Source organism: Ambystoma mexicanum, chromosome 1q, assembly GCF_040938575.1.
Source record: "Ambystoma mexicanum isolate Mex_15411 chromosome 1q, UKY_AmexF1_1, whole genome shotgun sequence".
NCBI classification, from domain to species: Eukaryota; Metazoa; Chordata; class Amphibia; order Caudata; family Ambystomatidae; genus Ambystoma; species Ambystoma mexicanum.
The window spans coordinates 899,907,347-899,924,274 of NC_090922.1; the positions used below are offsets into that span (position 1 = coordinate 899,907,347).

Sequence of the window (16,928 nt, forward strand, 5' to 3'; positions counted from 1 at the left end):
AGTGACTTAAACCTGCTCATTGAGCATCTCTGCAATGCTCTACTTCTGTCCTATGATGTCTGCTGCCTGATGTAGCACCCCGTAACATGATTTGTGGTTTTGCCAGTCTATTCTTACACCTACTTTGTCCTGTGGTGTCTGCTGCCTGATCTAGCCCCCGTAACATGAGGTGAGGTTACACCAGACCTTTCTCTTAGACCTATATTGTCCTGAAATTTACCTGCCTGCAACTAAAGTAAAATGAATTTTACCTGCCTATAATTACAAAATGTGACCCACCCAGCCCTGTGCTGTGCCTGAACTTTACCTGCCCATAACTACCGAATGTGACCCACTCAGCCCTGCGCTGTGCCTGATTTTTACCTACCTGTAACAAAAAAAGGTGTTGCACCCGGCGCTGCGCTGTGCCTGTTCTTTTATCTGCCTATAACTACCGAATTTGACCCACCCCGCCCTGTGCCTGATTTTTACCTGCCTGTAACTACCGAATATGACCTACCTAGCCCTGTGTTGTCCCTGAATTTTTACCTGCCTGTAACTACTGAATGTGACCCACCCAGCCCTGCGCTGTGCCTGAACCTTCCTGTCTGTAACTACCGAATGTGACCATGTGCTTTCTGTATCTAGTGCCTATATGCCTCTGGGGTTTGTTTGCTGAAATAAATGTAAAAAAAAAAAATTAAAATAAGCACAAGAACTTCAGAAGGTGTCCCACCCAGCCCTGCGCTGGGCCTGTTTTGTTCCTGCCTATAACTACAAAATGTGATCCACCCAGCCCTGCGCTGCACCTGATTTTTACATGCCTGTGACTACTGAATGTGTCCCCCCCAGATCTGTGTTGTACCCCATTTTTACATGCCTGTAACTACCGAATGTGACCCACCCACACCCTGTGCTGTGCAGAACTTTACCTGCCTTTAACAACTGAATGTGACCCCCTCAGCCCTGTGGTGTGCCTGATTTTTACCTGCCTGTAACTACCGAATGTGACCATGCGCTTTCTGTAACTAGCTCCTAGATGTCCCTGGGGCTTGTGTGCTGAAATAAATGTAAAAAATAAAAAATAACTGTTTCTCTTTCTAATCTGGATGAATTCCCCTTCCCCAAATTCAAACAGGATTGTGTTTAACAGTTCCAAAAAGGTTAAGGAAATCCTTTGTCATAACAAGGCTCCACGTAAGTTCTTTTAGTACCAACTTGATATACAAAAGTTGCAACAAAGTTCTTATTTGCTCTTTGGTTCCAACAAAAAGGTCTTTAACCATATCTTTCTTCACCAGTTCACATAACCACTTGCTTGACAATATTAAATACTTCAGCAGCATTTCATACCACACTTGCTTTAACAATATTAATTTGTCAGGATGTTTCAATATTGATTCACAACAACACTTTAGTGATTCTGTAATCTTCTTCTTCGATATTTTAACCACACCACAGTACTTCAATGTCTTAGACCTGGTCCATTCCTCTGCCAGGCCAAATGAAATAAAGTTATCTGCTCTGGTATACTCTCCTGGCAGAACAGATCAAACTACTACAACATTCTCTGAACTGGTGTACTCTCCTACCAGGCCCGAACAAACCACTCCTTGTAAGTACTGCTGTAGTAAAGGTCAAACTCAAACAGGTTAGCAATGTTGTTTTCTCCACAACCTCAAAATTAAGAAACTCTTCAAGGAAACAAGAACCACACTGGTGCTATTTGTTACACCTGTGTATTTGCCACACTTTCTGCAAGTTATGCTGCACTACCCCGGAACCTCTTTCTTCAGAAAGGCAGCCTTCTTGCCACACTTTTCCCCCCCTTTCGTATTAACCAACTGCAGCCAGGTATTCTGTTTCGCTTTCACACTTCTTTGGGTTTGGCATCATGGCTTAGATCCCTTTTCTCATAAGACCTCTTTTCCATAAAGGCAACCGTTTTTAACAACATTGAGATTGTCAATTGTCTCATTCTGGCTTGGGCAATTCAGGGTTTTTCTTAATTACTTAGTAACCAATAAAACTTTAAATAAAAATAAAATAATAATAATTACTTAGTTATATTTCTCTTGGCTTTGGCAATTATGGTTTGTCTCTTTTCCTAGGAATATTGCCCTCTATCAGTGTTGGATCTTTTTATTCCCCACAGTGACACAATCACACTTTTCTGGTAAGAGTATCACGCCCTTATTATATACCATCTGCATCTCTTTAAATCAGCTTGTTTTATAACAAATTAATTAGACTGCTTCGCATTTGTTCAGTATTCAAAAGTTGTCTTTCTCTTTACTGTTACTTCCTCCTTTTAAAGACTTTAACATCCACCTGAATGCTTACTGTCCATCCTCTGGACTCTTTCACGACATCTGCAACTCTCTCTTTCTATTCTCACCTCTGGCCTGACTCACTCTGCAGGGCACACTCTGGATGTTCTGATCTCGTCAGACCTCTCCCTCTCGACCCCTCAGGCCAGGCCAACTCCAGCACTGCCACCTACCTTCTCGGTTATTTGACCTATGAAGTGTGTGTCAGTTGAGGCTTTCACCCCCACTTTATCTCCCGCTCCTCCTCCTCTGGCTGACTCACATGCTGGCACAGCCCTTTCCATGCTCCACTCTGCTATCTCTGATACTCTTGATATTTCAGCCCCTGTCATGAGGATCTGTTTGAAGCCCAAAGCCAAGTGCAACTCCTGGTATGACTCAGATCTCGTCACGCTTAAACTCAAGTGCAGGGTGGCTGAGAGGAAATTGTTAGCATCATGTGCATCCTCTGAGAAACTAGCCTGTCACCTGCTCCAAAGGCAATACTGGCTCTATGTCCACACCAAGAAGAAAGCCCACATCCAAGCCTGCGTCTCTGCAGAATCTAACAACTTGGTTGCACTCTTTAAAATCTGCAAGGAGCTGGGCAATCCTGCTGCAGTCTATACCTCTCCTGTCTCCTACCAGGCCCTCTGCACGGCCCTCCCTTCTCATTTCATTTCTAAAACTCAGGGCATCCTGTCAACTCTCTCTTCCTCTCCTCCTCCTTCTACTCTCTGCTCTACCTCTGGCTCCACTGTGGCTACCTCTCCACCCTCTTCCTTTGCCTTTACTCCGTTCTCCCTAATGAGGTTTCTAGACAAGTCTGATCTATGAAATTCTCATCAAAACAGTTTCTCCCCTGTTCTTCCAAAACCATCAAGGACTACATTGACACCCTTGCTCCTGCCCTGGCTGACTTCTGCAACCACTCCTTTGCCACTGGAGTCTCCCCTTCCCCCTGAAGCACTCTCTTGTGCACCCTCTGCTCAAGAAACCCTCAGCCGACACCTCCTGCCCCGCTAAATATTGCCCAATTTCCATAATTCCTTTCCTGGGCAAACTCCTGGAAAAGCTGGCCATCTCCCAGCTCAGTTTTCATACTGAATCTGTTGGTTTTCTCCATGACCATCAGTCTGGCTTCAGAGCAGCCAGAAGCACAGAAACTGCTATCCTGAACACCTGTGAAGAAATGCTCTCCAACCTCAATTCTAATCTCCCCTCTGTCCTCTTCTTACTGGATCTGTCTTCTGCCTTTGACATGGTCAACCATGCCATCCTGCTTAACCGGCTCCATGATAACCTGGGTATCACTGATCAGGCCCTGTCCTGGCTAACCACTTTCCTCTCCAATCAACCTTTCCAGGTCCAACTTGAGTCCTTCCTCTCCTCTATCACACTCTCTACCTGTGGTGTGGCCCAGGGGTTTACCCTCTCTTCCTGGCTGTTCAACCAATACCTGGCACCTCTTGCCCACCTCATGGCTGCTCTCTGTACCAACTTTCAGTGCTATGCAGATGACACTCAGCTTGTTTTCAGGCTACCTTCTGCCATCACTCTCATTCTCTCATCTCTGACTGTCTGTCTGCTATCCAGGAGTAGTGTGCCACCAACAATCTCTACCTTAATGCCAGTAAGATGGAGATCTTCCTCATCAGCACACCTCCACCCTCCTTTCCTGTCACTCTCTGGCTGGCCTCTCTTGGCCCCCGTCCTGCTCCCTCCTGTGAGGCTAAGAACCTTGGGGTCATCTTTGAATCTACACTCTCCTTTTTTCCTCACATCTCTGACCTCTCTAAGAACTCACACCACTAAGTGCACCTCCTCAGAGGTATTCTTCGCTTTCTCTCCTTGCCCCAGAAGCTCACTGTATCTAGAGATCTGGTTCTCTCTAGGCTGCACTACTGCAAAAGCTTCTTTCTAAATCTGCCTGCTTGTACTCTCCACCCTCCGCAACTCATCCAGAACAGGACTGCGAGACTTGTCCTTGGCCTAAAACCCAAGGATCATATCTCTCCAGCATTGACATCTCTGCATTGGCTCCCAGTGACTGCAATGAATAAGTTCAAGTCCCAGCATTGTCCACAAGGCCTTCTGGGGCCTGGGGCCTCAATACCTCCAACTCTCTCTTCGTAAATACCTTCCTACTTGAGCTCTTTGTTCCTCTGCCTCCAACTCCCTCAGGGTCAATGCAAGCAACGAGTTGGTGTTAGATCTCTTTCTTCGACTGGGCCCTCCCTCTGGAACACTCCCTGCCTCTCTGAAACTTGAGCAGAATCATCTCCGGTTCCAGAAGAACCTCAAGACTTTCCTCTTTGCTTCTGCCTTCTCTCTTCCTCTCCCCTGCTGATTTCCTGGCTAAAACTGCACTGGTCACCTGGCTACCCTCGGATATCGTGGCCAGGACCCCATCCTGCCCAGTTGCTTACCCGCATTGCCCACCGACAATCCTTGAACTTGAGTCTGTGTCTGTAACCCTACAGTCCCCCTACCTGCACTTTGGACTCCTGCTGTCTGCACTTACACCTGCCATCCATTGGCCACACTTCTTGTTATTGTTTTATCCCTTGTACTGCACTGCCCCCTCCTTTCCCCTTGCACTTTTCCCCACCATTCTCCCATGCACTTGTGCGATCTCAATGTCACTTGGGCTAGTAAGATTGTTGTACACACTTGTGTACGAGCGCAATAGAAATAAAATATCAATCAATCGATCAGTCTCTTTCCTCTCTTTGTCCCCCTCCCTTGCCTTGTCACACCTTGAAACACTTGTGCATAGGTGCATTATAAATGCCATATCATATCATATCATGTCATATAATATCAGTTCACAACGTTACAGTTTAGATTCCTGGTCTTGGCCAGTGGGTGATTACAGAGCGCCCCAGGGTCACAATCTAACAGTGAACTCACTGGGTCTGCCGTGCATGAACATTCACCTCACTGCCTACAGGACTTCTGTTTCCCTTTATGGCCTGGCCCCTTCAGCCTCATGGTTTCCTGTGGCCCACATCTGCCAATTCTAGAGCTCTACCAGCTCCCAAAGCGATAGGTAGCTCATCTGCTCCCGTTGCTGGGCTGACAGTAGGAAAGATTACGAAAAGGTGAACTTTATGTTGCGCAAACTCTGCAGCTGAGAACTCGTGTCCAGGAGACTCTCTCAGGACTGTCATTTACTCAGCACTCCTCTGTGGTCTCCGCTCACAGCTGAGCTCTGTTTCTGCTGCCACGTACAGGTAGAAAAATGACCCGAGCTGCTACTGCTGCTCTGCTTCACCTTCTTTTTCTCCTCTCTCTTGGCCTGCACCTCAGGGGGCTTTGTATAACTCCCAGTGTCCCTCAGGTGTGTGTCATTAGCCATAATTGACTGCAACTTGCAACCCTTTTCCTCTGCAACCCTTTTCTTTGTCCCATCATTTTGGGAATTCTGGGACTTGAAGTCCGCCAAGTCAAATTTAGCTATTTCTATGAATTCATCATCACTAACATCATTATATTCTCCTTACACATAATCCCCAAATAAGTATTATAAGGATTCCATGAAGTATTTGGTTTTACAGGAGAAGGGGGATTTCTTAAGGATTAAATTAGTAATACTTAAAGACTCCTCTTCCTTCTTTCTCTCTGGCTCATAGGAACTTTTATTTCTCTTAATGTAAGAAACTTTCATAGGGCTTTTCTTACTCCTAATACATGACAGGTTACAATTATCTACGCCACCATTCTGACAGTCAATTTCAGAACATAACAGCTTTCTCTGACAACAAGCCATTACATGTTCAGGCATCATGGATATTTCCTTCTTTGAGGAAGATAAATACTGCGTCTCATTTCATGCAGTCCTCCTGTCCCTTTCAGGGCCCATCTCCTCGCAGATGATTCTCCCAGCTAACACTGCCCCAGGGTTAGGATCAGGTAGCGTCTGTATTTCCCGGGCCACTTGGGAGGAGATTTTACGTAGGGTTCTTGTGAGGACTCTGCAGAATTCATCATACTGCCTAGTAAGTCCAGACATGCTTGCACAAGAAATAAATTTATTAATAGAAATAGTATAAAGAGTTCTCCTTACTGCAGTATCTGGAAGTCTTTTTAATATCAGCCACATTTTACATGCACGGGTCAGAAGATGGACACATAAACGCAACGTGTAATGCTTATACACATCCATTTCTCACCCTTCTGCATTTTTTCAGCAGTGACAAGGCAGAGGAGGTGCATGGGGCAGGGATAAGAGCTCCAGCATGCAATCTCCTTCGTCTTGTCAGCTCACTTTAGTCTACATCTGCATGGCATTTTCATGCACTCATAAAATAAATGATTTCCAATGGAATCTGCCTTGATTTAGCACCTGTTAAAGAGTAGGTATCTTCTATAGGAATCAATTGATAAATGCTGCCTGCAAGGATGAATTTGCAAGCATAATATATGTTTTACCAAGATATAGAGGAACAGTAAGTTCACCTGTTTTTTTCTGTTTCCTTTTCTCCAATGTCTTGTGGAAGTGTAATTGCATGCAGGAGACCAAACAACAAGCAAGTTCAATTACTAGTGGTCCCCTGCATGCAATATCCATTTAGTATAGAAGGAGCCCCTAGGTATACTGCTAATGTCACATGTCAACAGAAACCATGCTTGAAAATGTTATGGCATGCATGATGATTTTAGGAGTAAGCTAGGATGGTGGAGGTTGATGTGAACTAAGGTGGAAGGGCGAAGGCATGAATAAGGCAGAGGTAATAGGCAGGGGTGAGTCTGGTAGGCTTGGGTGAGCTTGAGTTAGTGGGGGTAAGAAGAGGGACACTAGAATGGGTTGGTTGTTGGAGATAAGTGGGGGCAAGATAGTGTGGGTGGGTGTATGGTAAGTATAAAATAGGGGAGATGATCAAGGGTGAGGTAGGTAAGGTGGGGTAATGTAGGTTGTGGTAGCATGGAGTGGCAGAGAGTGGGGCAATGTAAGGGTGGGTGAATGTAAAAAAGGTTTATGTTGGACTGTGTGGGATATAGAGGGTTATGGTATACAGAAATGTGATAAAGTGGGAGTAGAGAGAGGGGAGGAACGGTGGGCATAGATAGAGTCGTATAGGGAGGGGTGGTCACATGTGGGGGTAGAATGGGGATGGGAGGTAACGTCGAGGCAGGGGATAGAGGGATAGAGTGGAGGTAGGTGTTAAGCTGTTAAATGGTTTTGCAAAGGAGTGGGTTACAGTGTGAATTGCAGGTGTAACGATATGGATTGGTTGGATGTGTGGCAGTATTGAGGGATAGATTGGAGGCGTGGAGTTGGGGAGTAGCTGGGTGGGTTATGCTAGTGTGCAGTGGTAATGTGGAATGGGTGTTTGGGGATGTGGAGTGGGCATCTGGTGGTGTGAAGTTGTGGAGTGAGGGCTGGAGTTGTGGTGATGTGGAGTGGGGTTGTGGATGTGTGGAGTGGTATAGGGGTAAGGAATAGTATTGTGGAAGGGCAATGTGGAGGTGTGGAGGTGAGGAAGGGTGGTGTGGTGTGGTAAAAAGGGATGAGGGTGGGTGGGAAGGTAAGAGTGGTGTGGTGGCATGGATTTGTAGTTTGAAGTGGTGTGGAGCTAGCGTAGTGGTGATGGGGAAGTGTGCTAAGTAGTGATGTGAAGCAGTCTGGAAGGTGTGGAGTGATGGTGTGTAGTGGGGGTGTGGAGTGGTAGCATGGAGTAGTGAAATTGGGTTGTGGGGGTATAGCAGAGTGATGTGGGGTTGTGGTGATGTGGAGTGGGGTGTGGTTTTTTGTGTGTCAGTGTAGATTGGTAGTCCAGTGGTGTGTGGTGTGAAGTGGTAGTATGGGGGTCTATAGTGGGGTGAGGAGGTTTTGCGGTGTAAAGGGGTGTGTGAAATGTTGATTGGGATGCTTGGAGTTGTGCTGTGCATTAAAATGGTGTTGTGTGGTGGGAGCGTGGATTGGTTTGTTGGTTTTGAGTGGTGTGGAATGGTGAACAAATAGAGTGGTTGTCTGGTGTGGGATGCAGTGGTGTGCAGATGGGTTGTGCTGGCGGTTTAGATGTGTGGCCGTGTAAAGTAGTGGTGGTGTGGAGTGGGGATTTGGAATGGGGCTGTATGATCGTGTGGAGTGTGTTGTGATGTTCTGGGTTGTAGGGGCGTGGTAGTGTGCAGTGGAGGTGTGGAGCAATGTAATGTGTCATAATGTGGTGAAGGGATGCAATGGTGTGGTGTTGTTATGGGGTTGATGAGGGGTGTTGTATGGTGGTGTTGAGTGGTAATGGGGAGTGATGTTGGAGTTTGTTTCTGGGTGAGATGTGCAAGGAGCTGAATAATGGGTTGGTGTATTTTAAATATGTTTGGGGGTGTGATGGTGCCCTGGTGTGGATTAGGTGCTGCTGTTTGGATTGTTGTGGTTGTGGTGTGTAGTGGTCGTGCAGGAGGGTGGTGTGGATTGGTTCTATGGGGTGATGGTTTTGTAAAGTGGCATGGGGCGAGGCGAAATAACTGATGGGCAGTCAACAGAAAAAAGCAACAAAGTGGACATTTTCAATTCGCCAGCATCAGACCGCAGTGCGGCATGCCTGGAGCAAAGGGGTAAGGGCTTTCGGTTTAGTCATAGAGAGCAACAACAAAAAGAAGCACTGCTTCTTTCCACTGCACATCAGAGGCGTTGCTAGAGGGGAGGGAGGGTTAAGAGGGCTATAGCCCCTGGTCTTTTGGTTGTAGCCCCAGATAGAATCTCAGGAGCTACAACCAAAAGGCTAGTCTAGCCCCGAGTCCCAACAGTTCCGACATTAGCGTAGCCCCGGGTCTTTTCCAGACCTAGCAACACCCCTCCTGCACATTCTTTACTAACACGCTTATCTGCCTGATAGGGTGGGCAACCTATGACTTAGTGGGATGAGTAATCACGGGGGTTGCTCCAACAAGGGGGCATGGCCTGAATCTTGGCCCTAAACTGTAATGGACATGGAAAAAAGTGACACGACCTGAGCAAAACAATACGCAATGAGACCCTGCAAGCATGTACGTTGGGTCACTGAGCATGGTCTTAGAAGGTATTGCTTGCATCCGGTCTATATATTGTAAGTGAATCACTCTCTCGCTCACAGTATATCAACAATTCAATAAGTGAGAAAGGAAAATATTCTTATTATGTAATTAAATCAACTATGAGAAATAGGTAGTGAGCGACTATCCACAATGTGGTTTAGTAACAATTTGTATAAAATCAAATAGCATGTTGGGAAACATAAGAATGACCACATAGGTTTATATTTCAAACATATTTTTGTTTGCAAATTCAACCATGAAACTCTTCTAGGCGTGTAATGGGCAGTGCCAACTGGAAGCGGATCACTCGAGTCTTCCTTTATACTGCAAATCTCTTGAAGCAACCTTGTATAAGAGAAGTCACATTGCCTGCTTGTGGGTGACAAAGGGTGTCCTGCACAGGCCAGCATACAGGTCATGAGCTTAATACAGCGATGCACTTAATCATGGTGCATAGGGGGAAGTCACATTCTCTGCAAATGCATAATGGGTGTAGATTGAACATTGTCTTTGTTGCATGGGTGTCAGAATGAGCAAGGGACGCCGTGCAGCAGCAGTGGGTGACCTGCTCGTGTTGACAGGTTGACACGAGGAGGAGGAGGAGCAGGAGGAGGAAGATGGAACTCTTTGGCGATTACATCATCTGCAGAAAACAAATCAGTGTCCAGATGGTAATTACACCATTTTATAACACAAGCATTGGAAGATACTTGATCAATCAGAGAGTCTACTTCCTATCATACATTTCTCTTTTCCTCGCGCCCCTAAATGCAAAAATAGACTGGCATTACCCAACTAACAACAAAAATCGAATGCCCATGCATGCACGCTGGAATCCGGCTACGTTGCCTTGTGTTGACATAGCCCAGTCAAGCATGTTTTAGAATGAACTGCTGTCAGCATGGAGACTTTCAATACTGAAAAAAAATGTCAGCAAACAATTATTGACAAAGGTGAGTAAAGAAACCGAGAGTACTATCATACTGATATACTAATGACTGAAAATGCAAAAGTAATAACAGAGGATTCAATTCATAAACACTCTGCTTTGCAACATTAGAACAAAGAATCGATCCTGATCATTGGAGGATGTTGCCAGTCCTAACGGCTACCAGGAATTTCTCTGACTTCACCAATCGATTGTGATTGATGAGAATAAAGCAACATTTACCAAAATGTGGCAGCCAAAAGAAGAAGTGTTTTTCTTAACACATTTCTTGCACGTTCTTGTAGAGCAGTCTGTAAGTGATTGTTTTGTAGCAGTTGACAAATGCTTTATATATTCTGAGTTGATAGTTAAGATTTGACTGAGCACAAAAGGAGGCCAGAAGCAGGGTAATATGAATCTTTTAGTAGGCACGGCAAAGTGTACATTTATAAGTAATTCACTGAAAATACTTTGTTAAAGGGATGTTATGTTTAGGTTGCACTAATAAAAACCTATGACATTCATTGAAAAAACGTTTTAAAGGGACGTTATGGTTGCAAGGCAATATAAAAAAAAACAAAGAAATGTGCCAGTTATGGTAAACTAGGCAACCATAACTCCTGCCACCATCATGCACTATTAAAGGCATGGTCTAGTAAAATTTTTTATTGTCCCTACGGGTCGGCCATGTTTTTTTAAGCCTAAGTGGCTCGATTTTAGAAAACTTTCCTATGGACCTTACCCGAGTTTTCGTCCATTAAACGCACGCGAAAACAAGCACCAGGAAGCCGCCATTTTCTGATAATTCTATCTTTTCCCCGATCGCCCTGGCTGACCTGCTTTTGCGGCAATAAATCAATTCCCCCACCCCTGAGCCTGACATTATCAAAACATTCATATTCCCCGCCTCTCCCCGTGACGTTACTGTGCTGCGTAGGCAAACGCGCCCAGTCGTCTTCTGCGCGACTCCACACAGAACCTGGAAACCAACACAGACCATCTCACAACACAGCGCGCCACAATTCGGAATATGAAACTGTACTTTAAAATGAAACAGCAACAAGGTACATTTGGTAAAGTACATTTATTTGACATTAAATGTTTGGAGAATATGCAGCAATTGCCATATGAACTCCGGAAGCCATTTATTTTCTTTTATCTGTATCCGCAATAACTGTTCCGTTTCATCTTGAGTCACACGCTGTTCCTTTATGGTACACAGGGTGTTCATTTTCGTAAAAAGAATCACTTTGGAAGCACGGTGAACCGCAAGGCTGTTCCATCAACTAGGCACTAGTCCAGCCTAAAGGTTGATATGTTGCTTCTAGCCACTAGTACAGCGTAAGGGCATGTGGGCCCTTGGCGATCGTCCCATAATATGGTGATCGTGCTCCAGTTGTTGACACAAAGCTGCAGGTGTCTGCTGAAGAATCCATCCGCCGGTGTCTCAAACAGATGGCAGTGGCAGAAAGGGATCAAATACCTGTTATGAAAACAAAAAAATGATAATTAGTCTCGCTAGCCGAACTTCATTAATATTACTCATTTTATTTATTACGGCCGATCAGAAACTATTTGAATGCAAGGATAGTTCAATGGAGTATGTTCATCTCTAAAATCAATGCGAAAAGTAACGAGATAAATCGAGGCCAACACACAAAGATAAACGACAGTCTACATGCGTGAGGAATGATATGATATATGATATGGCATTTGTAACGCGCCTATACTCAAGTGTTTCTAGGCGTGACGAGGCAGGTGGGGAACAAGGGCAGACAGACAATGATACTACTAGGCCAGGTGTCTTTCTGATCGCGCATGGGGAAGGGCTGTACATGGTTAGTTGAATACAAATTAAATAATAGGGCCAGCTGGTGGCAAGTGCAAGGTAAATGCCGGGAGAAGGGGTTGAAGGATACAGAGACAGTCCCGTAGTGCAGGTAGGCAGTGCAGGGAAAAGTGGCTGGGCCAAGGACCGACATCGGTGAGACCAGTGGACCTGCATGCCCATGTGCCCACTACCAACAGTTTTACTTGCTTTTCCTAGCTCTTCATTCATTCATTTATTCATGCATTATTCTTCATTCCGGTATAAAAGCGTGTAAAGATTTACTTACATTATATTTGAAATTTCCATTGTGTCTCTTCGTAATGCAGTCTGTAAAACGGACCGTGCTCTTGACAATGCTTTTTCGTATACTGACCTAAAACTGAAACTCGGTCTAGTTTCTGAATTTTCTGCCTTATCGTCTCTTACGTTATTGCACACTCCCTTCAAATGTAGTTCTTTCGGCATGGTCCCTGTCTCAAGGTAAAAAAACAATAGACCCTTATACTTCCAGTGCGACTTGTGGGCCTCATCTGGGCGCTGTCCTTTGCATTCTTTATTTGCAACATCACGTAGTATAGGCATCTGTGAGAACTTGAAGTTTAGAATCCGTCTATGTAGTGCACTTCAATGTGCAAATGCGAACTGGCTTCTCTCCCAAATGCCACGGCCCGCTTGGCTGGCGCGTTCTAAGTGCCCCAATTTTGTCCCCGTTGTCTGCGAGCTTTGCAGCCCAAATTGAGACATTTAATTTTTGGCGGAAGGTCAGGGAAAGTATAAAGTACCACAGGAGTTGAGTTAAAAGTGAGATTTATTGTTTGTTTGTTTTATTATTTGCAGTACGCAAGCCTCCCCTCCGTTAACAGTGCACAGCATTTACATTTACATGAGATGAGACATGAGAAAAACATATACATACACATATGTGAGGTGAATAGAGAGAATTCAAAGATGACACCCAGCTTGTTCGCCACCCATGATGGTGAAGGTAGGGGTTAGGTTTACAGGTACACTGTACAATAACATTTATTTACAAAAAGACAATCGGATTGCAATTATTTAAACCGGGATTTGTACTTCACAATCAGCTGTGCTTCGAGTGAGCATGGCACAGTCGCAATGTTCGGTGGCAATGGATCACTGCTCTGCACAGAAACGACCAAAATTCCATATCTGTGCTTCTCTAACACAGCAACAATAAGGCCTTTCACAAAGTCGAACTGCATTTCATCATAGACTGGTTTGATCACCCATTGCTTACTTCGTTTTGAAAACACCTTAGTGTAGCGAGGCATCCTTACTTTACCCCTAGTCCTAGATTGTTCACGTCCGACATTGCTGTTATGGGCCAAGACCGCTAGTAGAGTGCGATGTTTCATGCCCCGAAAGCTAAAATGCAAGCGCTTTGGCCTGTACTTTAGGCACATATTGTGGAACACCTCCAAATCTCCTGTGTGACAGAATTCTGTCAGTCCTCTCAAATCTCTTGATAGAGTTTTGTCGAAAACAATCTTCTCAATGGCTTTGTGTGTCGGTGAAGATGGAATCAACCACTTCTTCTTCCGTGCCTCCTCTGGGGACAAAGGGCCATGTTCACATTGGTGGAAATGTTCATTTGCTGTCCAGCGGTGAACGTTGGTACAGTGGTGCATCAGTGACCGCCATTTTTCAAGTAGTATTTCCACTGACCCTTCCAAGTTTTTGAGCTCCACCAAAGATGGTTGGTGATAGAATGTGATCACTGCAAAATACTTTCAAAACCTTTTTTTTTCCCTGCAGCCGAGATTTTCTTATTGATTGATTTAGCAAGATGCCATACGTCAAATTGATGTTTAATATGTGGGAACTGCTCTCTCATTGTCTCGGCAATTGAAACGTGTCTATCCGTGGCTATGAGGTCGATGTGCATTCCCCTCGATTGTAGATATTCCACTGATTTTATAAAACCTAGTTTCTCCATGGCCACTGAGGATGTACATTGTGTTACCTGCATGACCACCGAACTCACAATTTTCTTACTATCCATGTCCTGAAAGTGGTAGGTGCAGTACTTGGCAGAAAATCCAGGGCTGTCGCACTGTCCATCGTCGGCTAGCCTGAATCGTTTGCCTTCGAATGTACTTGCTAGAGACAATTGTTCAATTTTCCAAGCATCACTAATGGCCGGAAACAGATAATCACGTTGGTATATGTAGTACAGCGCTTTAGAAATGAAATGGAGTCCCACAAACTGAAAGAAAGCCTCTAACTTTCTAAAACTGGATCCACTAAAAAGTGATGCAGCTGCACACAGTAGATTGCCTGCTGGCAGTTTCCCCAGCATCGGTTGTGCAGACCATGAGAACCTATGATTTAATCTACAGGCGGCATTTATTTTGACGTTACTGCCTTTTATTTGACGAGTCACATTAATCAATGGCTTCCCACATACTTTTCCTCTAATGGAATGCACACATTTCAGCATACTTATAATTTCCATCAAACAACTGTCGAATACAATGTATTTGCTCTCTTTCATTAGACTGTCATCCTGCGTCAACGTTGTTTCGGCCTTTGACGTTGTGGAGATTTCAACACATTGGAAAGTAATATCGCTGATATCAAGTTCTGATGCGTCTATGGATGCTGCGGCTGGTTCATTCTCTGTCATTTCAACATCTATTACTTCAACATTGATGGGAGAACACAACAATGTCGACAGGTTTTTTGGTGGCAAATTTTTGGCGGGTGTAGATTGTGTAAATTGATCTGCAACCACTTCAGAGCTATCTTCAATACATTCAATAACATCTTCTTGTGGTGGTGCGGTCGCACTGTAGCTATGGTCCAATGCAACTTTGCTGTAGTCTCCAAACACAGTTAATTCATGTTCTGGCCATTGGACATGAGCATCTCAAGCCTGAACACGCCTCGCCACAATTAATAGTTCCTCCATAGTGTACACGGTCTGGCAAGCCACATCTCTCATTCGCTTCACTGTCTGTGTGTGTATAGTTCTGACACCCACGGGTAACTGGAGGAGAGATTGGAAAAGGGATGTTTGTTTAAACACAAGATGGAGTGTAGTAGAATTGACTGGAAAAAAACATAAAATAGTCGCCAGCACAAACATTTTTTTAAAGTTATGAACTGTTTGTAACTAACCTTTTTCTGTTTTTTTTTCTTTGCAACTTTTTTAACTCGACCTTCAACATCTGCACGCTGTAGCTCCGATTGGTTTCCGCATGTCCTCCCTTCCTTATGCGCTGCAACGACTATATTTTCTGTATCCGCATAGACATCACGGAATGAGGCTCCATCATCTCCCTGAAACATAGTACTTTCATTACTATGTATCAAAATATTGTTAGCATAAAACACACGTGAGGACGAACACACAGGTACATCTCAATAGCCAAACACGATTTAAACATTGTGTGCAACAATCAAACGACAAGTATTCGACCAGTGATGATCTATTTCGATGGAACTGTCAGTATCCATACCTCTGGCTCTGCATGGACTGCCATGAATGGTTGTATTGGAGAGGAGGCATCCGCATCTCCCTGAAACACAGTACCTGCATTAGTATGCTTTTCAATATTGGAAACACAACACACACTTGGGGTCGACGGCACAGGTACATATAAAGAGATAACCACAAATGATGCATTGTCCAAAAGAATCAAGGAAAATCCAAATATGATCACATTTCATCGACTTATTTCAACGATTCCTTTACATCTGCATCATCTAAATGAGATGTTGTGATTGTGGTGGAAGCTCCGTCATCTCCCTGAAACACAGTACTTGGATTAGTATGGTTTTCAAAATTGGAAACATAACACACACTTGGGGTCGAACGCACAGGTACATATAAAGAGATAACCGCAAATGATGCATTGTCCAAAAGAATCAAGGAAAATCTAAATATGATCACATTTCATCGACTTTTTTCAACGATTCCTTTACATCTGCATCATCTAAATGAGATGTTGTGATTGTGGTGGAAGCGTCGCCGTCTCCCTGAAACACAGCACTTGCGTTAATAGGGAAGAAAGTATAGCAAATAGAATCACGTTATATGATCACGCATGATGGAGCTGTCATTATCCATACCTCGTGCTGCTGAAGAATATCTATGGATGTTGCAAATGTAGTGCGCACTTCCGAAAGCTGTTGCGCCGATTCGTATACTTGAATGTCAGGCTCTGCATCAAGTGCAGGGGTTGACGCTCCATCAACTGCCTGAAACATAGTACTTGCATTAGTGAGGATTACAATTGTAAAAACATAACACACACCTGGGGTCGACAGCACAGGTACATATCAACGGCTAACCACGAATGAAACATTGTGTAGAACAATCAAACGACAAGAATTCCAGCTCTGATGATGACGCTCGATGGAGCTGTCAGTATCCATACCTCCTGCTGTTGAAGAACATCTAGAAATGTTGTAGATGTGGCAGACGCTTCAGCATCTCCCTGAAAGACAGTACTTGCATTAGCATGGATAACACTAATTAGAACTGAAAACAAACACCAGTGGACGATAACTAAGGTGTATATCAATTGGAAAGCAATAACCGAACATTCGGTAAAGTAATTACACAATAGAATAAAACTATTACTTGACATGCATAAAACAAGTATGTAGGTGATTAGCCTAGTAAGATTAGCTGATTTGCGCTACAAGTGGTTGATAACTGCGACCACGTCAAGGATGTAGAATGTTCTTGCTTCAGATTGAAGGGATAGTCAAGAAGTTGTAAAGGTCAATTAATGATTGATAATGAAATGCCAATATTAAAAATAGCCATGCAAGCCGACATATATATATACATTGCGTTTGTGGGTTATGAAATCGAAAAAGAATATATTGA

General features: G+C 44.2%; 1 protein-coding gene across 1 annotated transcript in view; it reads right to left on the minus strand.

Annotated features, from left to right (window-relative positions):
* The window catches only part of PLPPR5 (phospholipid phosphatase related 5), a 1,134,012-nt gene that overhangs the window by 454,389 nt on the left and 662,695 nt on the right, over positions 1-16,928 (minus strand). The gene's annotated exons all lie outside the window — the stretch shown is intronic.